The following is a 23,538-nucleotide window of genomic DNA, read 5'->3' on the forward strand; positions in this document are numbered from 1 at the left end:
AATTAACTTACTTAGACACAAGTCAATCCAGGCAATCATGATCAATAATTTGAAAAGTACTGATAAAGGGAACTCATAACATAATATATAAAATGGTTAAAACAACAAGAAGAAATATTGGAGAATCGAACCAGGACAAGAGCCCAGCTAAAAGTCCTCCAGAGGGTGAAGCACAAAACAATGAGTTCAACATCCAAACATTAGCTAAGGAAATAATAACAGGAGTCAGTAAAGAATTTGAAAAAATTGTAATCAGAAATACAAAAACAACAAAAGAGAATATGGAAGAAAATACTAATTATTTCATGGTTATTAGAGAGCTAAAAGCTGAAATCGCTGAGCTAAGAATGCAACTAGCTGAACAAGCTAAAACAGTATTAGAGCAGGGCAATAAAATAGATGAACTCCAGAAAACAGAAGAGGGCAGAGAGAATAGAATCTATGAGGCTGAAGAAAGAATTAGCAAGACTGAGGATGAATTAGAGACAACTAAAAAAGAAGTAAGAGATATCAAAAAGAGATTAAGAGATGCTGAAAACAACAACAGAGTCCTATGGGATGACTTCAAAAGAAACAATATACGCATTATTGGCATACCAGAGGAAGAAAGAGAAGGAGAGGAAGAGCATTTTCCAGGCCATAATAGCTGAAAATTTCTCTAGTATAGACAACATCAAAGACATAAAGATTCAAGAAGCCCAGAGGGTCCCAAACAGAATTAACCCAGACCTAAAGAAACCAAGACATATCATACATATCATAGAATGGAAAGGAATAAGGATAAAGAAAGGATCCTGAAGGCTGCAAGAGAAAAACAAAGAGTCACCGACAAAGGAAAACCCATAAGATTAGCAGCAGACTTCTCCATACAAACACTACAGGCCAGAAGAGAATGGCAAGATATCTATCGAGTGCTCAATGAGAAAGGCTTTCAGCCAAGAATACTATATCCTACTAGACTGTCCTTCAGACTAGATGGAGGCATCAAAACCTTCTCAGACAAGCCAGGGTTGAAGGAATCAACTATCACCAAGCCTGCCCTGAAAGAAGTTCTGAAAGGTCTCCTATAAACAATCAGACCACCACAAATAGGCCATCTATCAAAACACTCTAAAACTCTACAAGAATGGCGTTAAAATATCTTCAATCTTTGATATCAATAAATGTCAATGGCCTGAATTCACCTATTAAAAGACACAGAGTAGGAAGATGGATCAGAAAACACAACCCAACAATATGTTGTCTACAGGAAACTCACCTAACTCAACAAGACAAACACAGACTTAAAGTGAAAGGATGGAAAACTATCATACAAGCCAATGGCCCACAAAAAAGGGCAGGAACAGCTATTCTCATATCTGACATGATAGACTTTAAAATAGATAAGATTAAAAAAGATAGGAATGGACACTACTTAATGCTCAGAGGATCAGTCAATCAAGAGGACTTAACAGTTATTAACATCTATGCACCCAATGAGAAGCCATCTAAATACATCAAACTTCTACTGAAAGAGCTACAGCAATATATTAACAGTAACACAATCATAGTAGGGGACTTCAACACCCCACTCTCTCAACTTGACATATCATCCAGGCAGAAAATCAATAAAGACATAAGGGAGCTAAATGAGATAGATAAACTAGAACTATTGGACATTTTCAGAGTCATTCATCCCAGGAAACTGGAATACACATTTTACTCAAATCCACATGGGTCATTCTCAAGGATAGACCATATGTTAGGGCACAAAGATAGCATCAGCCAATTCAAGAGCATTGAAATCATCCCAAGCATCTTCTCAGACCACAGTGAAATTAAACTAACACTTAACAATCAACAAAAGATTAGTAACAGTCCCAAAATATGGAAGCTCAACAGTACACTTCTTAACAACTTCTGGGTCAAAGAGGAAATCAAGGAAGAAATCAAAATGTTTCGAGAGTTCAATGAAAATGAAGACACAAGCTATCAAAATATTTGGGACACAGCTAAAGCAGTCCTAAGAGGGAAGTTCATAGCTATACAAGCACACATTAGGAAACAAGAAAAGCACAAATAAACAGCCTGATTGCACATCTTAAAGACCTAGAAGAAGAACAACAAAGGAACCCTAAAGCAACGAGAAGGTCAGAAATCACTAAAGAAATAAATAACATTGAGAATAGGAAAACCATACAAGAGATCAACGAAAGTAAATGTTGGTTCTTCAAAAGAGTAAACAAAATTGACAAACCTTTAGCCAGACTCACAAAACAAAAAAGGGAGAAGACCCAAATAAATCGGATAGTAAATGAAAGAGGAGATATCACAACAGACACTGCAGAAATTCAACATATCATGCGAGGCTTCTATGAACAACTATATGCCACCAAGCTAGAGAACCTGGAAGAAATGAATGATTTCCTAGATACCTACCAACTTCCAAAACTAAGTAAAGAGGAAGTGGATAACATGAACAGGCCCATCACAGCTAATGAAATTGAAACAGTTATCAAAAATCTCCCCCAAAATAAAAGTCCTGGACCAGATGGTTTTACAAATGAATTTTACAAAACCTTCAAAGAAGAACTAATACCTCTACTTTTAAAAATCTTCCAGAAGATTGAAGACACTGGAATACTCCCTGCCAGCTTCTATGAAGCCAACATCACCCTGATACCAAAAGCAGACAGGGACACAACCAAAAAAGAAAACTACAGACCAATATCTCTGATGAACATAGATGCGAAAATATTAAACAAAATTCTATCCAACCGGATACAGCAGTATATCAAAAAAGATTGCTCATCATGACCAAGTGGGGTTTATCCCAGGCATACAAGGTTGGTTTAATATATGTAAATCAATCAATGTGATCCACCACATCAACAAAAGCAAGACCAAAAACCACATGGTCATATCAATAGATGCAGAGAAAGCCTTTGACAAAATACAACATCCCTTTATGATCAAAACACTACAAAAAATGGGAATAGATGGAAAATTCCTGAAGATAGTGGAGTCTATATATAGCAAACCTACAGCCAACATCATACTCAATGGTGAAAAACTGGAAGCATTTCCACTCAGATCAGGTACTAGACAGGGCTGCCCACTATCACCATTACTATTCAACATAGTGTTGGAAGTTCTTGCCATAGCAATCAGGCAATCAGGCAGGAGCAAGGAATTAAAGGCATACAGATTGGAGGAAAAGAAGTCAAACTCTCCTTATTTGCAGATGACATGATAGTATACATAGAAAAACCTAAAGAATCCAGCAAGAAGCTTTTGGAAATCATCAGGCAATACAGTAAGGTGTCAGGCTATAAAATTAACATTCAAAAGTCAGTGGTATTCCTCTATGCAAACACTAAGTTAGAAGAAATTGAAATCCAGAAATCAGTTCCTTTTTCTATAGCAACAAAAACTGGTGGGAATGCAAATTGGTCCAACCTCTGTGGAGAACAGTCTGGAGAACTCTCCGAAGGCTAGAAATGAACCTACCCTTGATCCTGCAATTCCTCTCCTGGGCATATATCCTAAGGAACCCAACACATCCATCCAAAAAGATCTGTGTGTACATATGTTTTTGGCAGCACAATTTGTAATAGCCAAAACCTGGAAACAACCCAGGTGTTCAACAATAGATGAGTGACTGAGCAAGTGGTGGTATATATTCACAATGGAATACTACTCAGCTGTAAAAAATGGTGATTTCACCGTTTTCAGCCGATCTTGGATGGACCTTAAAAAAATCATGTTGAGTGAAATAAGTCAGAAATGGAAGGATAAATATGGGATGATCTCACTCTCAGGCAGAAGTTGAAAAACAAGATCAGAAACAAAAACACAAGTAGAACCTGAAATGTAATTGGCATATCGCACCAAAGTAAAAACTCTGGTGTGGGTGGGTGGGGAGAATACAGGTCCATGAAGGATGATAAATGACATAGTGGGGGTTGTATTGTTAAATGGGAAACTGGGGAATGTTATGCATGTACAAACTATTGTATTTACTGTTGAATGTAAAACATTAATTCCCCAATAAAGAAATAAAAAAAAATGTTCAGAGGGTGGGGATAGTTTATTCAAAGAGACTCTGATACCTGAGCCTCCAAAGTCTCAGGTTCAATCCTTTGCACCACCATAAATCAGTCCTCTGATTAAAAAAAAAATGTTCAGGCAATCTTTTTCATCCTCTCCAGTTTATAGAATATGTCTACAAAATGATTTCTACATGTAAATAACAAGTTTGATCTTCATGAAAATTCACCCTGTGAAATAAAACTGACATTTCCTTCCCATTATATAGATGGACTGATTGAGATTTGAAGTTAATTGACTTAGCCAACATAAACCAACATATAGCGGACCAGAGTTAGCAAATAACAGAGAATACAAGTGGGCACTGCCTCTTTAAGTGGAGTAGATTTCCCATCTAGTTACTTGACTTATTTTCTTGAATTTCTTTACCTTTCTGACCCTTGTAGACATTTGAGTTTACAACCTGTGAAGGGTTCCTAATGCTGGACTCACATTGCCAAAATTAACTTTTGATAAGTATTTTATTTATTGGATAGAGACAGGAAGAAATTGAAAGGGAAATGGGAGATAGAGGAGGAGGAAGGGAAAAAAGACATCTGTAATGCTCATGAAGCTTTCCCCATGTAGTTGGGACCAAGGGCTTGAAGCATATTGCATATTGTAATGTGTCTGCTCTACTGTGTGGGCTACTGCCTAGTTCCACTGGAATAAATTTTTGAAAGGTTTTTTCCATTATTTTATTTTATTTTATTTGACAGGACAGAGAAGTTGAGAGGGGAGGTAGAGATAAAGAGGGAGAAATATATATACCTTAATTCCCCAATAAAGAAATAATAAAAAAAAACTATTTGGACCAAAAAAAAAAAAAAGAAATATATAGTCCTGCAGACCTGCTTCACTACTGGTGAGGCATCCCCATTGCATGTGTGTGTGGGGGGGTGGGCTAAATTCCAGTTTCTTCCATGGGTCCTTGTACAAAGTACTGTGTGCTTAACCCGGTGCACCACTGACTGCTACCCATAAAAGATTTGTTTGGGGACGGGGAGAGGGAAAAGGAGAGGGAAAGGCATATGTGGTTATGGGAGAGAGAGAAACACCATTCTGGCATATATGGTTGTAGAATTGAATTTGGGACCTCAAACCTGTGAGTCTTTCATTCCACCACTGTATTACCTCCTGGGCTCTTCTTCTTCTTCTTCTTCTTCTTCTTCTTCTTCTTCTTCTTCTTCTTCTTCTTCTTCTTCTTCTCCTTCTCCTTCTCCTTCTCCTTCTCCTTCTCCTTCTCCTTCTCCTTCTCCTTCTCCTTCTCCTTCTCCTTCTCCTTCTCCTTCTTCTTCTTCTAGCGTTTGCCTTTCTTCCGTAGCCAGTCAACAGCGTCAGGTTGAGCCTGATGTAAAGTTTCGAGACCTCCTTTGAATCTGGAGAGGTGGCAGTCGTTGACTATGTGGGCCATAGTCTGTCTGTAGCCGCAGGGGCAGTTTGGGTCGTCTCTGGCTCCCCAGCGATGGAACATAGTGGCACACTGGCCATGGCCTGTTTGATAGCGATTGAGGAGGACCCAATCATAACGTGCTAGGACAAAGCCGGGTTGATGCTTGCAGGGGTCTGTGATGAGGTGTTTATTCTTTACCTGAACTGCTGATATTTAATCAGAGATCTTTCCTAAAGTGTTCCCCAGAGGCAGTTTTCAGTGGTCTCTTGGACCTGGTGTCATTGATCTTTCAAACTTTACCTTCTCAAAACCCTGAGAGACATTATGTCTCCTGCTTTGACCAGGTTTCTGGTTCTGACAGCTCTTTATTCTGAGGTCTTGGGTAGACACTTTTTTTTTTTTTGCCTCCGGGGTTATTGCTGGGGCTAGGTGCCCGCCCTATGAATCCTCTGCTCCTGGAGGGCTATTTTTTCCGCTTTTGTTGCCCTTGTTTGTTGTTGTTGTTATTCTTATTTTTGTTGGATAGGACAGAGAGAAATTGAGAAAGGAGGGGAAGACAGAGAAGGGGAGAGAAAGATAGATACCTACAGACCTGCTTCACCACCTGTGAAGCGACTCCCCTTCAGGTGGGGAACCAAGAGCTCGAACTGGAATCCTTACACTGGTCAGTGCGCCTTGAGTCACGTGCGGTTAACCTGCTGCACTACCTCCCTACCCCAGGGCAGACACGCTTAAGAAGATCTCTGTGCTACAGGGTGTCCTGTAGCAGAGGAGGATCTGCTAAAGGGGTTTCATGTTCTTTTTTTTTTTATTTTTTACTTGTTTTCCCTTTTGTTAACCTTGTTTTTATTGTTGTCGTCGCCGTTGTTAGATAGGACAGAGAAAAATGGAGAAGAGGGGAAGACAGAGAGGGGGAGAGAAAGATAGACACCTGCAGACTTGCTTCACCGCCTGTGAAGCGACTCCCTTATAGGTGGGGAGCTGGGGCTCAAACTGGAATCCTTAAGCTGGTCCTTGCTCTTCGTGCCACCTGCGCTTAACCCGCTGCGCTACCACCCAACTCCCAGAGGTTTCATGTTCTATCCGCAGAAGCAGATGTAGGTGCAGAGTGTTGAGCACCCAGCTCGCAAAGTCAGGAGTTAGACTGAGCTCCAATCTTGCTTTCCCAACCTCACAGCTCTCAGCCTGGGCAAGTAACCATATCTTTTTTCTCATTTGTGAAAAGGAGATTATGGAGTCTCAAAGGGAAATTATGAGGCTCATGTAGATAGTTTTTTATTTCAGTGCTTTGTACAAAGTGAGTGATCACCCAAAAGTTATTAAGTGCAGAGACTATCTGACTTTAACAGATAGAGAGTCAGAGGGAGAGAGGAAAAAGCACTGCAGCACTTAAACTTCCCGTATGCTGGTGAGGGCCAGGCTGGAATATGGGTTGCTTGCCAGACAAAGCAGGCAAATTCCAGGTGAGCTATCTCGCTTACTTGTCTCTCTGTCTTTTCTTTTCCTTTTTTCTTTTTCTTTTCTTTTCTTTTTTGCCTCCAAGGTTATTGCTAGGGCTCAGTGCCTGTACCACGAATCCACTGCTCCTGGAGGCTACTTTTTTTGTTGTTGTTTTATCGTTATTATTATTGTCATTGTTGTCGTTGTTGTTGGATAGGACATAGAGAAATGGAGAGAGGAGGGGAAGACAGAGGGGGGGAGAAAGATAGACACCTGCAGACCTGCTTCACCGCCTGTGAAGCGACCCCCCTGCAGGTGGGGAGCCGGGGGCTCGAACCTGGATCCTTCCTCGATCCTTGCGCTTTGCACCATGTGCGCTTAACCCGATGAGCTACCACCCGACCCCCTGTTAGTCCCCCTTTTTAATGACGCCTTCTGCCAAGAGATATTTGATTACTATGGTGGAGCTGTGCAGGTCCCGGTGAAGAGTGAGGAATCCGGAGGGTCTGAGTGCCCACTACTGTGTTGCTGTGTGGCCAGACATGAGTCTTTCCGAGCTGCCCAAGGGAATGACAAAAATCCCGACCCTACAGCGGGGACTCTGCGACTTGTCAAAGCCACCCGTGGCTCCACTACAAGCCCGGCACCTGGTTACTCCAGTTCTGGGGCTCCCGGGGCCGGGGCGCAGAAAGAACTGTAGGCCTCAGCTCGTTGCTGCCATGGCAACGCGTGAGGGCTGCCGGGAGAGAAGGCGGGGCCAGGCTCAGGAGAATGCCCCCCGCCAGCCGAGGCTCCTCCCAGAACGCGACCCCAGACCTTCAGACCTGGGATTCCCAGGCAACCCCGCCGCGTGAAGCACATGAGCAACGCCTGATAAATTATGTCTGACTGACCAACTGTGTCTGACTGACCACCTACGCCATCGCTGCCTAATAACCCGAGTCCATCAACCTGTGCCTGGCTGAACACAATTTCATGGGTGCCTGGGGGACCAAGGCCACGTGACACCTGCCTGGCCACATTTGACTGAGTGCCCATACCTGGCTGATGGCACTTGAATCAACCTGACGGGGCGTAGCTGACTGAGCTGGCCTGACTACCTCTGACTAAGCAGAGTCCATCTGTGCTCAGCGAGCTGTGTCTGAATGACCCTGGTCCCCTGTGTCTGGCTGGCCAGTTAACCGACTGATTTTTCTCTGTCAAGGGCCTGACCACATCTCTGCAAAAGTGCTAAGCAGCCTGACTAATCAGAGGATGCTGAGTATCTCGGGCTCCAGCACATCTGTCTCAGTTCCCCTGACTGGACTGACTGACTGACTGACTGAATCTGGGTGGCTTCGGTGGGACCTTCAGACAGTTCCCCCTCCCAGGCTGATCCCCCAGCTGACCTCACGCCAGCCTCTCTGCCTGGGGATGGGGGGATCCTCCTGAGGGGTGTCTGAAAACTTGGGTCAGCCTGACTGATACGTGGACTGACCACATTAGCCAGACTATATGGCCGAGACTGCCTGGCTGCCTCATGCTGGGTGACCACCTCAGTCTTAACTTATCTTAGGGCTGAGAGAGTCTCGGCCTGAATACCTCCCACATGCCCACACAACTCCCTCTGAGTTGGCCTGATTGACAGCATCTGTGTCCGACTATGCCTGCCTGGCTGCCATGATGCCTGGCCTCCTCTACAGTCCGCAGATGCCTGTAGGATCACACAGCCTCCCTGAAGTGCAGCTGACCCAACTACATCCAACTGACTTGGCCTCTGAAGTCTTACTCTGACTGATGACTTCTTTCACTTCAACTGCCCAACAAATGGCTTCTGAGGTAAGCTATCTTACTGGGCCCTGCTGGTAGTATAGTTCCCATTTTACCAGTGTTTGTGGACCTATCCCAGCATATATATATATATTGAATGATATATTTAGGATATTAACTGATACAGTTTTTTTATAACAAAAAAAAAAGAAAAACCTTAAAGATCTGTCGGTAGGGAGCTGGTTTAATAAGTCATTGACCTGATACAAAGAAACAGATAATCTTTATATACTATTATAAAATGATCTCCAAAATTTGCAAGTAAACAAACAAAAAACAAGGTGTAGGAGGTCAGGTGGTGGTGCACCTGGTTGAGGGGAGGGGACTTTACAAGCAGTCAAGCAAGACTGTGGATGTCTCTCTTCCTCTTCCTCCCTGCCTGTCCCCCCATATGTATTAGAAAGAAAGAAAAGGTGGGAGTAGATAGCATAATGGTTATGCAAAGAGACTCTCATGCCTGAGACTCCATAGTCCCAGGTTCAATCCCCCACACTACCATAAGCCAGAGCTGAGCAGTGCTCTGGTAAAAATAAATAAATAAATAGATAAATAAAAAAAAATTAAAAAAAAAAGAAAAAGTTTTTTGGAGTTGTGAAGTAAGCATGTAGGTACTAAGCTTCAGTGATAGCCCTGGTGGAAAACAAAAAAACAAATAAAACTAAGGTGAAGAAAATATGTCTAGTCTGTTCCCATTTTTTTAAAGGACTTTATAAATGCACAGATTAACTCTAAAGTGATATGTAAGAGACTGGTTACAGTAAGGGAAAAATGTATATCTGGAAATGGGGAAAGGAGTATATTTATTTTTACCATAATATTTCCTTTTATGACTAGAAATATGGTATATATGTATGTATTTTCTTCCTTTTTTTTTTTTTTTTAACCAGAGCACTGTTCAGCTTTGGCTTATGGTGGTGCAGGGGCTTGAACCTGGTACTTTGGAGCCTCAGGCATAAGAGGCTGCTTGCATAACCATTATGCTATTTACCCTCTGCCCTCTTTTCTTTCTTTCTTTTTTTTTTTTTTTTTTTTTAACCAAAACACCACTCAGTTCTGGTTTATGGTGGTGTGGGGGATTATAGCTGGGATTAGGAGCTTCAGGTATGAGTGTCTCTTTGCATAACCACTAGCTATCAATCCCCGCCCCCCCTTTTTTTAACCAGTGAACTGAGTAGCTCTCATGGTGTTACAGGGTTATATGTATTTTCTACTCATAAAAATAAAATGCTCTTAAAAATTTTTTTTTAATTGGGAGGTTAATGGTTTACAGTACAGTTGTTGGCACATGGGTACAATTTCTCATCTCTGCATGATAGGTGTCTGCAAAACACCTTCACCCAACTTAGTTGCATTTCCATCATCTTGTACCAGGACCTGAAAGCTCCTTGTCGTTCTTCCCCAGAGTCCTTAGCTTTGGTGCAATATAGCAAGCCAGTTCAAGTTTTACTTTATGTTTCCCATTTCTGGTCTTGTTTCTTAAGTTCTGACCATAAATGAGATCATCCCATATTCATCCTTCTCTTTCTGGCCTTTTTTTTTTTTTTTTTTTTTTTTTTTTAGGAGAGTACTTCTTATCGTACCTAGAGGCTACAACAGCAATGGTAGTGGCTATTTCACAGAGCTGAGTGGATGATTCATGGCAGAAATGCACTCAAGAGACCATAGCTTCTTATCTCCTCCTTTCATTCTATATAGACTGTGTTGTTCCATAAAAGAATCCTTGCAGGGGGCCAGGTGGTAGCACATAGTGCGAAGCACAAGGACCTGTGCAAGGATCCCAGTTGGAGACCCTGGCTCCCAACTGGCAGGGGTTCACTTTGCAAGTGGTGAAGTAGGTCTACAGGTGTCTATCTTTCTCTCCTCCCTCTGTCTTCCCCTCCTCTCTCAGTCCTATCCAATAACAAGAGCAACAATAACAATAACAGCAACAGGAACAACAGCAAGAATGGAAAAAGGATGGCCTCCAGGAGCAGTGCATTCCTGGTGTAGGCACCCAGTCCCAGTGATAACCCTGGAGGCAATAATAATAATAACAACAACAATAATTCAGAGAATTTTTTTGATAGAGATAGAGAGGCAGGGAGAGAGTGAAAGAGACTACAGCATTGAAACTTCCTTTAATGTTGTAGGAGCCAGGCTCCAGACTGGGTCTTGCACATGATGAAGGAGCATACTATTCAAGTGAGTTATTTTGCCAGTCATCAAGTTTCTCTGGGACAAGGGCTGTGACTCAGTTGTGGGACACCTGTCTCCCATGTGTCAGGCTCTGAATTCATTTCCCAGCACCACATGGGAACATCTCTAAAACAGTCAGACCGTTGAATGCACACATAACCATGACAAGGACCCAGGTTTGAGCCCTGCTCCCCACTTGTAGGGGGGGACACTTTATGTGTGGTAAAGCAGACTTACAGGCTTACAGGTATCTATCTTTCTATTTCTCTCTCTGTTTAACCCTTCCCTCTCAATTTCTCTCTGTCTTATAAAAAGGAAATTAAAAAAAGGAAAGAAGAAAGGAAAAATGGCCACCAGGCGTGGTGGGTTCATAGTGTTGGCACCGAGCCTTAGCAGTCACCCTGGTGGCAATTAAGCAAACAAACAAAAACAATCAGATCAAAAAGGTGGCTCAGAGGGATAGCACATGTGTGAATCCTTGAGTTCAACTGTCAACATCACATTAAACCCCTGAAATCTTATAATTTTGTAATCCAGTATCAAGTCACTAATAAAAAATTAAAAACCTGAACTCATTAACATGTCCTAGAACCTCACCCCTCCAGAGCCATACCCTACTAGGGAATAATAGGAACAGATTGGGGGTATGGATGAACCTGCCAATGTCCATGTACAGTAAGGAAGCAATTACAGAAGCCAGAACTCCCACCTTCTGCACCCCAAAAAGAATTTTGGTCCATACTCCTGAAGGGGTAAGCAAGAAGGGAAGTAAACCAGAGGGCTCTGAACCCCAATCCACCAGGACCCAAAGCATTTGTCACCAGGAATCTTGTTTTTGGCCATCACTAAAAGGGAAGACAATCTGGAAAACACCAAGTGAAGTTAGGCTTACCTTAGAAAAAAGGGAAAAAAGGAAGGACACTTGGAAGTAGTAATAACTGTAGGTGTGACATAGAAGGAAATAAAGGCAGGACCATAGAAAACAATGGGCAAACAACAATAATGTGTGTGTGTGTGTGTGTGTGTGTGTGTGTGTGTGTGTGTGTGTGTGTAGTTATAGATATAAAGTCAATCCTTATCTGTGACCTTGGGAAAACTATTGCAGTTTACTGTAGGAGGAGATGGGGACACAGAACTCTGATAGTGGGAATGGTTTGGAGTTATACCTCTATTATCTTATAAGTCAATGTTAAATCACTAATAAAAATAATGTAAAAAATAACCACATTGGGAGTTGGGCAGTAGTGCAGGGGATTAAGCGCATGTGGTGCGAAGCAACAACAGGTGTAAGGATCCCGGTTTGAGCCCCTGGCTCCCCACCTACAGGGGAATTACTTCACAACCGGTGAAGCAGGTCTGAAGGTGTCTATCTTTCTCTCCCCCTCTCTGTTTTCCCCTCCTCTCTCCATTTCTCTCTGTCCTATCCAACAACAACAATAATAACTACAACAATAAAACAACAAGGGTGACAAAAAGGAATAAATAAAAATTAAAAAAAATCTTTTAAAAAATAACCACATTAAAAATAAATAAATGCAGGTTATCTGGCATAACCCTCTTACTTTTAAAAACTATTTATTTGACAGAGAGAGAGAGATAGTTATACCAGAGCATATGTTCAATTCTAGCATATGTTGGTCCTGAGGATTAAACCTAGAACCAATGAAGTCTCAGGCATTCAAGTTCAGTACTCTAATGCTTAGCTATCTGCCCAGCCCATACTTTTTTATTTTAAGGATGAAGAAATCACAAGAGAAGGAGCCGAGCAGTGGTGTACTTGGTTAAGTGCACATATCACCATGTGCAAGGACTTGAGTTCAAGTCCCTGCTTCCCTCCTGCAGGGAGGACACTTCATGAGTAGTGAAGCAGGTCTGCAGGTGTCTATCTTTCTCTCTCCCTGTCTCCACTTCCCTCTCAATTTCCCTCTGTCCCATTAAATAAAAAATAAAATAGAGGGGGCTGGGCTGTAACAGCATTGGGTTAAGCATATATGGTGCAAAGCTCAAGGACCAGCGCAGCAGTCCTGGTTGGAGCTCCCAGGACCTACAGGGGTCGCTTCATAGGTGGTGAAGCAGGTCTGCAGGTGTCTTTCTCTCCACCTCTTTTTCTCCCCCCCCCTTGGTTTTTCTCTATCCTATCCAACAACAACAGTAGCAGTAACAACAATAACAATGGAAAAAAGATGGCCTCCAGGAGCAGTGGATTTGTAGTGCAGGCACTGAGCCCCAGCAATAACCCTGGAGATAATAGTAATACTAATAATAATCTAAAGTAGAAAGAAATAAAAATAATAAATAAAAGGAAAAAATGGCTTCTAGGAGCTGTGGATTTGTAGTGCAGTCACCGAGCCTTGGTGAGAATCTTGGTGGCAATAAGAAAAGAAAAGAAGTAAAGTGGAGGGGGAGAAAACATAACTGAACCAAGACTATGCAGAGGATTGGGGCTATATCTCTTACATGATCATGTGGCTAAGTTCTCTAAATTCTTTCACCCTATTACTGTTCTGCTCAGGAATTATATTATGGCTCCTCAAACTGACTAGTTGAGGTTTAACTTCCAACAAAACTTTCCAGCCTTGTTTTCCTGTGAGCTCTTCATCCTAGTCAGATGTCTGCATTAAACATAATGCTCCTTCTTTCCAGACACCACAACTTGTCTGTGCTGTGTTCTTTCTTGACACACTTTTCTCCTTCCTGCTCATTTGTGGAGAGTCTGTCTAAACATGGAAGTAGACTCACACTGAAGTCACTCTTCTAGATGTCTTCCCTGATGACTTAAGCTGTCTTTCCTCTGAACTAAACAATTTCTTGTATAACTTTTGCTTTTTAGGAGAAGAATAGGTTAGTTCTCTATTTCTTGAATAATGTGCTATGGACCTGGATAGAGTCAATTCCTCATCCTGACTCTCCATTTCTGGAGAAAATTGAGCAACTGACCTTGCTCCTCCCTTATTATCTGGGATAAGCCCAGGGTAAGGATGCCACTGAGCCTGTCTGGAGCCAGGAGCCTGTCGCCTGTCTGCAGAAACTGCTGGGCCTGTTCCTGCCCTGATGTTTACTTGGTCTGAAGGCCCAGCATGACGAAACCTGGCCCTGTGGCTAGCACCTTGGGAGGCCTCTCTCCAGGGTTCCTCTGTACTGAGACAGTGGCCCTTTGTGGAGCAGAGGAGCAGGACTGAAAGTGAAGCCTCTGGAAGTCCCCCCCCCCCCCCACACACACACACACTTCAGCTGCCTCCACAGGCAGCCATGAACCATCCTGTGCCTGGGTGGCCTCTGTTTTAAGGTCATGGTTGGGCTGACAGCTGAAGGAATCATAGGTCATCCAGGCAGTCAGCTAGTTTTGGAGCTTGAGGAGGGAGTCTGCTGAAACATCGCATGAGTTAATGTTAGTGGAGGCTGTTTATAACAGAACTCTCCAAGGAGGACTGGTAAGACTGACACTTTTGTCATCCCTGCCCTTCTAAACATGTCCCTAAAATTCAGTGCTGGACCTTCTGATGTAGTTTGTCCTTTTTTTTTTTTTTTTTTTTTTTGCCTCCAGGGTTATTGCTTGGGCTCAGTGCCTGCACCATGAATCCACTGCTCCTAGAGGCCATTTTTTCCCATTTTTGTTGCCGTTATTGTTGTGGTTGTCATTGCTGTCATTGTTGTTGGATAGGACAGAGAGAAATGGAGAGAGGAGGGGAAGGCAGAGGGGGGAGATAAAGATAGACACCTGCAGACCTGCTTCACCACTCATGAAGCAACTCCCCTGCAGGTGGGGAACCAGGGGCTCAAACTGGGATCCTTCCTCTGGTCCTTGCGCTTTGCGCCACGTGCACTTAGCCCACTGCGCTACGGCCTGGCTCCCTTAGTTTGTCCCTTCTATTAGTCAGTGTTTCTATTTGACTAGTCACACACTCCCTTGATATATTGTAATTCAGATCCCTAATTGTGACTCCAAATTTGAGGAGAGATAGGAATCAGGGCAGGGGCTAGTGACTAAAAGAAAGCATGAAAGCTGGTATAGGTTAAGGGACACACTGGTCTAGGAGGCAGAAGGCTTAGGTTTCCATTCCCCACTGAGCCCCTGACTCACTGAGTGACGTGAGCTGGTGATAGTTGCTTCATTTTTCCATGCCTTGGCACCTTGTTTTCCCCAGCTGCACAATTATGGAGGCTGAGTAGATGAATGTCAAGGATTTCTGTAGTTCTAATTTTTCATAATTTTGTGATCACTGGGATGAAAGAGAAGAGCTGGGGGTGGGATAGAGGTAGATAACTGACACAATTAGAAGCTCTCCGTTGATTCCCAGCTGTCACTAGGCAGCCTCTTCTCTGCCTCCTGGATTCGCTCCCTGCGTCTCTTTTCTTCTTACTCTTTTCCACCTTGCTTTGAGGGTTTATTTTGATGATATCTAGAAACTTTGATTTAGATTTGTCTTGTCCCATATTTGTCTCCGGGGGGAGGAGACTGTGTGCAGAGAAGGAAGGGGTTAGGAAGTAAAAGAGAGAAGCTGAAGGGGACAGTCTGTCAGGTGGACAGGTGGAGTTTGATCCCCAGCATCGCATGTGCCAGAGTGATGTTTCGGTTCTCTTCTCTTTCTCATTAGTAAACAAATCTTTAAATATAAATAAATCCTTAAAGTGGGGCCAGTGGTGGTGCACCTGGTTGAGCGCATGTATTTCAATGTGCAAGGACCTGGGTTTGAACCCCTGGCCCCCACCTGCAATGGGAAAGCTTTATGAGTGGTGAAGCAGGGATGCAGGTGTCTCTCTGTCTCTCTCCCTCTTTATCACTCCCTTTCTTCTTGATTTCTGGCTTTCTTTATTCAATAGATAAGGATAATAATAAATTTAAAAATTAAATCCTTAAAGAAGAAATGGAAATAATAAAAACAAGATTGAGGGAAGTATGGAAACAGCTCAAGGAGAACTAGGAGGAAGGAAAAAGGAAGAGATAGCAAGAGAAGGAATACAAGGAAGAGGAGGTAAAAGCTAAGGAAGGGGCTGGGTGGTGGAGCACCTGGTTGAGCACACATGTTACAATGTGCAAGGGTCTGGGTTCAAGCCCCTGGTCCCCACCTGATGGGGAAAGCTTCATGAGTGGTATGGTAAAGCAGGGTAACAGGTTTTTCTCTTTCTGTCTGCCTCTCTCCCTCTCAATATCCCCCCTCTGGTTGTCTATCAAATAAATAAAGATAATGTTAAAAAATAAAATGAAAGCAAAGTAGGAGATGAGGAGAACATGAATGAAAGAGAAAACTAATGGTAAACATGCACAGGTAAACATGCACAGCTAGAGCTAAGAATGTGTGGAAGGAACAGAGCAGAACTGAACTGAATTGTAGAAGAGCAGGAGCAGAGGATTTGTAGTTCTGGTACTGAGCCCCAGTGAAAACCCTAAAGGCTAGGGGCTGGGCAGTGGCACACCTGGTTGAGCATATAGGTTACAATGCACAAGGACCCAGGTTTGAGCCCCTGGCCCTGGCCTGCAGAGGGGGAGCTTCACAAGTGGTAAAGCAGGGCTGCAGGTGTCTCTCTGTCTCTCTGCCTCTCTATCTCCCCTCCCCTCCCCTCTCGATTTCTGTCTGTCTCTATTCAATAAATAAATAAAGAGAATTAAAAAAAAAAGAAAAACCTGGAGGCAAAAAAAAAAAGAATTGTAGAAGGTCTAGAATGCCTGGCTAACAACTTTGGACTTATTATTTTTTACTGTTTAATTCCTCTGTGATAAGCTGGCTGAGACCTAAAAGAGCATTTCATTTATCTACCCACTCAATATGAGACTATGTCTTATCTAACTGTATCCCCAGAGCACAATACAATGTATGAATGTAAGAGGTAGTGATGAAATGTCTGTTAGAATAAACACTTGAAAAAAAAAGTGGGGCATTTAGAGAAAGCAAAAGCTGAGACGATATAATAGATATTTAAGTATAACCATAGTTATTCTATTTAAAGGCTGAAGTCTCTAGACATCTTAAGAAAGGTCCAGGTAAGTTTTATGGAAGACCAGAAGAAAGTAAGAGTTCTTCCTGCTACTATTGCAGGAAAGTTCCAGAGAAGATTGTAATGGGGTCAGCCTAGGTCACATACTCAGCCTTGAATTAATCAGTGTGGCCAGGAAGATAGATTCTATTTGAGAATACAGGGACTAGTCACTTGAGCTGGAGAGAGACCATATTGGAACTGGGTTTTGGGAAAATTAACCAGGCCACAAAGGTACGGAATGGACTGGAGGTCAGAAAACTAGGTAGGCACTGATGGGCAATTATTCTAGCATGTGCTTTGGTAAAAAACAAAAACAAAACAACTATGTACTAGATTCTTCACTCACATGGGTGTGTCTTACTTTTTTTTCCCTCCCAGTAGGACTTTGCTGGGGTTATGCTTACGTGACTACGTTGTTTTCCTTGAACTACTTTTCTTTGCCTCCTCCTCCTCTTCTCCTCCTTCTTCTTCTCCTCCTCTACCTTCTCCTCCTTCTTCTCTTCTTCTTCATCCTCTTCTATCACCACCACCTTCTCCTCTTTTATTTGTTTCCAGATAGAGGGTAACAGAGAAAGAGTGACAGAAAGGAGAGACATCACTGATAGTGAGAACTTACTTTTTACATGGTGCTCCCATGTTTGACTGAACTTGAATCCCAGTTGTTGCACTTGGTAAAGTACGCACTGTACTGAGTGAGCTATCTCCCAGCCCCCTTTGTGGCGCCCCGTGCCTTGACCCCCCGTGAAGCTTGACAAGGTCAGCTGCCACGGCTGCCATGGCTATGAGGATGACAGACTTCAAGGAAGCTGCATCCCCAGGAATGGGCTAGGACGCCGCAAAAGGAGTCTATGTTAGAATGTTTTGACTAGAAGATGGCACCCCACACACAAACATAATAAACCTATAAACCCAAAAAGTATAGCTTCCATGGTCATGACTGACCACGGCCCTGCTTACAAAATAGGTGACATTTCTCATGATTAATATCAACTGTTTATAGAATTTGGATAAGGAATCATCCACAATATGGTCATGATCCATCAGCTGTTACTAGGCGTGCACTCATAAGACTCATGCTCCAAAAATCCTAACCAAAAGAATTTGCAGGACAAACAATAAAGTCACTGATAGCCAGCTGATTATACAAATGTCAAGGGAAAAACAAATTAACTAAAAACAATTAGTGCTGCATGTACAGTACAGAGCAGGAACTATAATTCTAGGCAAAACTACAAACCCTGATACTTATCTTTTGCTTTCGTTTCATACCAATGTTTATGTAACTGTGAAACTGTATAAAAGCAGAAGTTCTAATCAAGTAAAATTGAGTTAAGTTTTTAAGAGAGATAATCATACTTGAGAGTGTGTAGATAAAACTAAAAGAATGTGGGAGCCGGGCTGTAGCGCAGCAGGTTAAACGCAGGTGGCGCAAAGCACAAGGACCGGCATAAGGATCCTGGTTCGAACCACGGCTCCCCACCTGCAGGGGAGTCGCTTCACAGGCGGTTGAAGCAGGTCTGCAGGTGTCTATCTTTCTCTCCTCCTCTCTGTCTTCCCCTCCTCTCTCCATTTCTCTCTGTCCTATCCAACAATGACAACAACAATAATAACTACAACAATAAAACAACAAGGGCAACAAAAGGGAATAAAAAAAAACTAAAAGAATGTTACAGTAAAGTGAAAGTAAAAAGAAAACTGCCACGCCCCACTCAACTCCAGAACAAAGGGTCTGACAGGGTCAGCACCCAGGAAAACTCTCTTCAAGGAAGAAGAATTTTGGGAGTGGGTCTAGGCATTTTGAGCAGATCTACATTGGAAACTCTGATTATTGTTTTCATTATGTACATGGTAATGATGCTGTGTAATCGGGGATGAACAGCCCCTGTTCCCAGATTAGATACAGATGAACAGGAAATGAGGTAGACAAAGTTATGGGTTATCAAATACATAAAGTTTTAGGAAAAATTCTTAATAATACCTCCTCTTATGAAAAACTCTACGTAAAATACTATCTGCTAAGTCTATTACTCAGAAATACATCACCCCATGAAGTACGACATTTCTGTAAAACCACAAGGCCATCTAATCAAGAAATGAGCTTTACTTTCTGTATTCAGATATTGTTTATGTAAGGCTGAAAGATATATTAAGTTCTCTCTGGCTGAATAAAAATTGAGTTCAGATTCACCCTCCAACAGAGGGTGGTGTATTCTGTTCTCCTCCTGACCAACCAGGTGGTCACCTTCAGAGTTCCCTGATCCTTCCTGCTGCTCCTCTGCCTGAGCGGGTCCTCCGTCGCACCCCTTGGTGTTTTTTTTTTTTTTTTATTTATTCCCTTTTGCCGCCCTTGTTGCTTTATTGTTGTAATTATTATTGTCTGTCTTCGTTGTTGGATAGGACAGAGAGAAATGCAGAGAGGAGGGGAAGACAGAGAGGAGAGAAAGATAGACACTTGCAGACCTACTTCACCACTTGTGACTCCCCTGCAGGTGTGGGGGGGGAGGGACTCCTTTCGCTGGTCCTTGCGCTTTGCGCCACTTGCGCCCCATTCCCCCCCTTGGCTTGTTTTTTGTTCTGCCTATTTCTAAAGTTAGAGAAATCAAAATGGTGGAGAGTCATACCTCTGCCCAAGAGGGTAGCCCTTTCCATCCTGTCAATACTGCTACTATGTCATCTGAGAACTGTATCTTCCATTACCCTTATAAGGACAATTTGAACACTTGTAACATGCTCAGTCTTTGAAGATTGGAGGCACTTACTAGCCAGACTTATGGAGAATGTCAGCATCAGCAGCTCCATCCCCAGAACCTGACCGGACAAGGGGAGAAGCAATTTGTGAAAGTGTTAGTAGGTATTCCAGGCTCCTGATTCTGAGTAGAGGATGACCCAGGTCTATAGCTTAGCACCAACTCTCTCCTTGTCTCAAAAATTCTCAAGTGGTGTCAGCACTGAGCTTAAAAGCACAAGATCTTAGGTTTGATCCCCCAGCGTTGCTTATGCCAAAATGATGCTTTAGTTCTCTCTCTTCCCCTCCCCTCTCTCTTTAATTAATAAAGAAATGGGGTGGTTCACCTGCTTGAACTTCTCCCTCTCTCTCTCCCTCTCTCTCTCCCTCTCTCTTTTCCTTTCCCTCTCCCTCTCATCACATAACCTAGTAGGAGAGCATAAGACTTTGAAATCAGACATCCTGGCCTTGATTCTCAGCTATGTTACTTCCCAGCTCAAAAATTTTAAGTAAATTACATTTAACAAACAAACAAAAACTTGGCCTTTTTTTCTTGTAAGAAAAATGGGGTAGTGTGGCCTAAGAGGTGGTGCAGTGGTTTCAGTACTGGGCTTAAAAGCAAAGGATCTTAGGTTTGATCCCCAGCATTGCTTATGCCAAAGTGATGTTTTAGTTCTCTCTCTTCCCCTCCCCTCTCTCTTTCATTAATAAACAAAGAAATTGGGCTGAGTGCTGGTTCACCCGCTTGAACACACATGTTGCCATTTCTCAAGGACTTGGGTTCAAGCCCACTTCCTACCTGTGAGGAAGCTTCCTAAGTGGTGAGGCAGTGCTTCAGGTGTCTCTATCTCTCTTACTCTCTATCCCTTCCCTCTCAATTTTTCTGTTCCATGGAAAAAAAAAAGGCTGACTAGAGTGCTAGAGTGGTCATGCAGGCACTGAGTCTCAATAATAAATCTGGTGGATATATATATATATATCCAACCACAGACTCATTGTATGAGTTGAATAAACTAATGTTAAAAAGCACTTGGCAATGGGAGTTGGGTGGTAGCACAGCGGGTTAAGCGCACATGGTGCAAAGTGCAAGGACCAGCATAAGGATCCTGGTTCGAGCCCCTGGCTCCCCACCTGCAGGGGAGTTGCTTCACAAGCAGTGAAGCAGGTCTGCAGGTGTCTAGCTTTCTCTCCCTATCTGTCTTCCCCTCCTCTCTCTATTTCTCTCTGTCCTATCCAACAACGACATCAATAATAACTACAACAATAAAACAACAAGGGCAACAAACAGGGAATAAACAAATAAATATTTTTTAAAAAAGCACTTGGCAAGGGCTAGGCACACATTATCATGAGCAAGGACCTGAGTTCAAGCCCCCTCTTCTCTCATACAGGAGGGAAGCTTCACTAGCAGGGAAGCAGGTCTGCTGATGTATCTGTCTCTACCTCTGTATCCTCCCTTCCCTTCTCAATTTCCATCTTTTCCTATAAAGTTTAGGAAGAAAGAAAAAAAAAATGGCCACTAGAAGTTGTGAATTTGTCCATTGTGCTGGCACCAAGCCCCAGTGATGACCCTGGTGGCATTAATAATAATAAAAAAGATAAAATAAAACAAAAAAAAATTTTGGAGGGTTGGATGGTAGCACAGCAGGTTAAGTGCACATGGCACAAAACGCAACCACTGGCATGGGATCCTGGTTCTAACGCCCAGCTCCCCACCTGCAGAGGGGTCACTTCACCGGCAGTGAAGCAGGTCTGTAGGTATCTATCTTTCTTTCCCCATCTGTCTTCCCCATTATTTCTCCATTTCTTTCTGTCCTAACAGCAGCAGTAACAACAACAATAATAACTACAAGGGTAACAAGGGCAACAAAATGGGAAAAATGGCCTCCAGGAGAGTGGATTCGTAGTGCAGGCACCGAGCCCCATCAATAACCATAGAGGCAAAAATAAAAAATAAAAATAAACAAAAAAATAAAAGTAAATAAATTTCTATTTGAGATGATGAAAAAGTTCTGGAAATAGTAACTGGTTTCATAACACTGAGAAGATGAATAATGCTATTGAATTATATATCTAAAATGATTATAATAGGAAAGTTTATGTTATATATATATTTACAATTTTCATTCTTAAAAATATATAGATAATTGTATTTACTTCTCAGCTTATCTAAGAAAAATTTTGACTGATTTTCTTCAGGGACTCCAGGATTTGCTATATTTGTTTAGGATCCACCAACTGTGAATACAATCCTCCCACATCTTCCTGATCACTTTGAGTATCATACATTAATTAATGACAGTTTTGCTAGAGTAGAGAGGAAATAATCAGCAAATATTCTTGGGAGGAATATGGAAGTATCAACATATCCTTTTATAGAACTCCTGTAGGATAAAATCATTAAGAGCAAAGGAGTTCTCTGCTTCTATTTTTAATTATTTTATTTATTTTAATTATTACTATAGAGACAGAAATTGAGAAAGGAGGGGGAGATAGGGAAAGAATCAGAGAGACACCTGCAGCTCTGCTTTACCACTCATGAAGCTTCCCCCTGCAGGTGGAGACCAATGGCCTGAATCTGGGTCCTTGTGCATTGTAATGTGTGTGCTTAACCAGGTGTGCCATCACCTGACCCCCTAGGAGTTCTCTGCTTTTAATGAGCTTTGGAATCAACAGAGAGACTTAGCTGATACCAGGAGTCCTTTCAGCAATATGGAATGAGAGAAATGGACCAATAATATCTAAAACTGCTCCAATTCTTAACAGTACACAACTCTTGCTAAAACAATGAATAGGAATTCACATTTACCTGGTATTTGTGACTTACGTGGCATATTGCAAAGTTTTATTTTTAAATTGTATATAAAATCTCTGAATTGATTTTTTTTTTTTTTCCTCCAGGGTTATTGCTGGCTCGGTGCCTGCACCATGAATCCACCGCTCCTGGAGGCCATTTTTTCCCCCTTTTTGTAGCCTTGTTGTGGTTATTATTATTGCCATTGTTGATGTTGTTCGTTGTTGGATAGGACAGAGAGAAATGGAAAGAGGAGGGGAAGACAGAGAGGGAGAGAAGAGAGACTCCTGCAGACCTGCTTCACCGCCTGTGAAGTGACTCCCCTGCAGGTGGGGAGACGGGGCTCGAACCGGCATCATTATGCAGGTCCCTGCGATTTGCACCACATGCGCTTAACCCACTGCGCCACCGCCCGACCCCCAAAATCTCTGAATTGAAGCAACACATGCAAAAACATTACCAAATACAGTATAGTCTTTAACACATATGCCCAATCTCTCATCCCCCTTTGCTTGGTGTCTAGGAGATACATCAGGATCCCAGTCTCCCGTCATCGTGTCCTTTTCCCTCTTTTCCCAGAATTCTTTGCTTTTACATAATACATCACATCCAGTCCAGGTTTCACTGTATGTTTTATCTTACTGTTCTTTGTTCTTAAGTTCTATCTATAAGTGAGATCATTTGGTGTTGGTATTTTTCTTTCTGGCTTGTCTCACACAACATGGTGCCTTTGAGTGCCAGCACTACAAGTCCACCGCTCCCAGTGACCATTTTTTTCTCATTTCTGTTGTGTTTGATAGGACAGAGAGAAATTGACAGAGAAGGAAGAGGTAGAAAGGAAGAGAGAAAGCTGGGAAGGGAGGTTCAAACCTGGGTTCTCATGCTTTGTAAAATGTGCCCTTAACCAGGTGTTCCACCACCCGGACCCCATCAATAAATATTCTATATGGGAAAATTTTTAAAAAATAGTGGAAAATCATTAATCTTAGGAGAAATAATTCTCTTAAAATAAAAGTGGAGATGTTGCAGTAGCTAGAGAACTGGACCTAAAAGCATGATGTCATGAGTTTGATTTCTGGCATCACTCGTGTCAGAGTGATGCTCTGGTTCTCTATCTTCTCTCTTTCTCATATTAATAAGTAAGTATATATTTGAAAG

At 42.4% G+C, this 23,538-nt stretch overlaps 1 protein-coding gene across 1 annotated transcript in view; it reads left to right on the top strand.

Annotated features, from left to right (window-relative positions):
* Positions 1–8,339: 8,339 nt before the first annotated feature.
* Positions 8,340–23,538, top strand: part of EPB41L1 (erythrocyte membrane protein band 4.1 like 1) — a 212,675-nt gene continuing 197,476 nt past the window's right edge. Inside the window, exon 1 of the mRNA XM_060189328.1 lies at positions 8,340–8,719. The gene's annotated coding sequence lies outside the window, so the exon portion shown is untranslated. The remainder of the gene's footprint in view (positions 8,720–23,538) is intronic.

This window comes from Erinaceus europaeus, chromosome 1 (assembly GCF_950295315.1).
Source record: "Erinaceus europaeus chromosome 1, mEriEur2.1, whole genome shotgun sequence".
NCBI lineage: Eukaryota > Metazoa > Chordata > Mammalia > Eulipotyphla > Erinaceidae > Erinaceus > Erinaceus europaeus.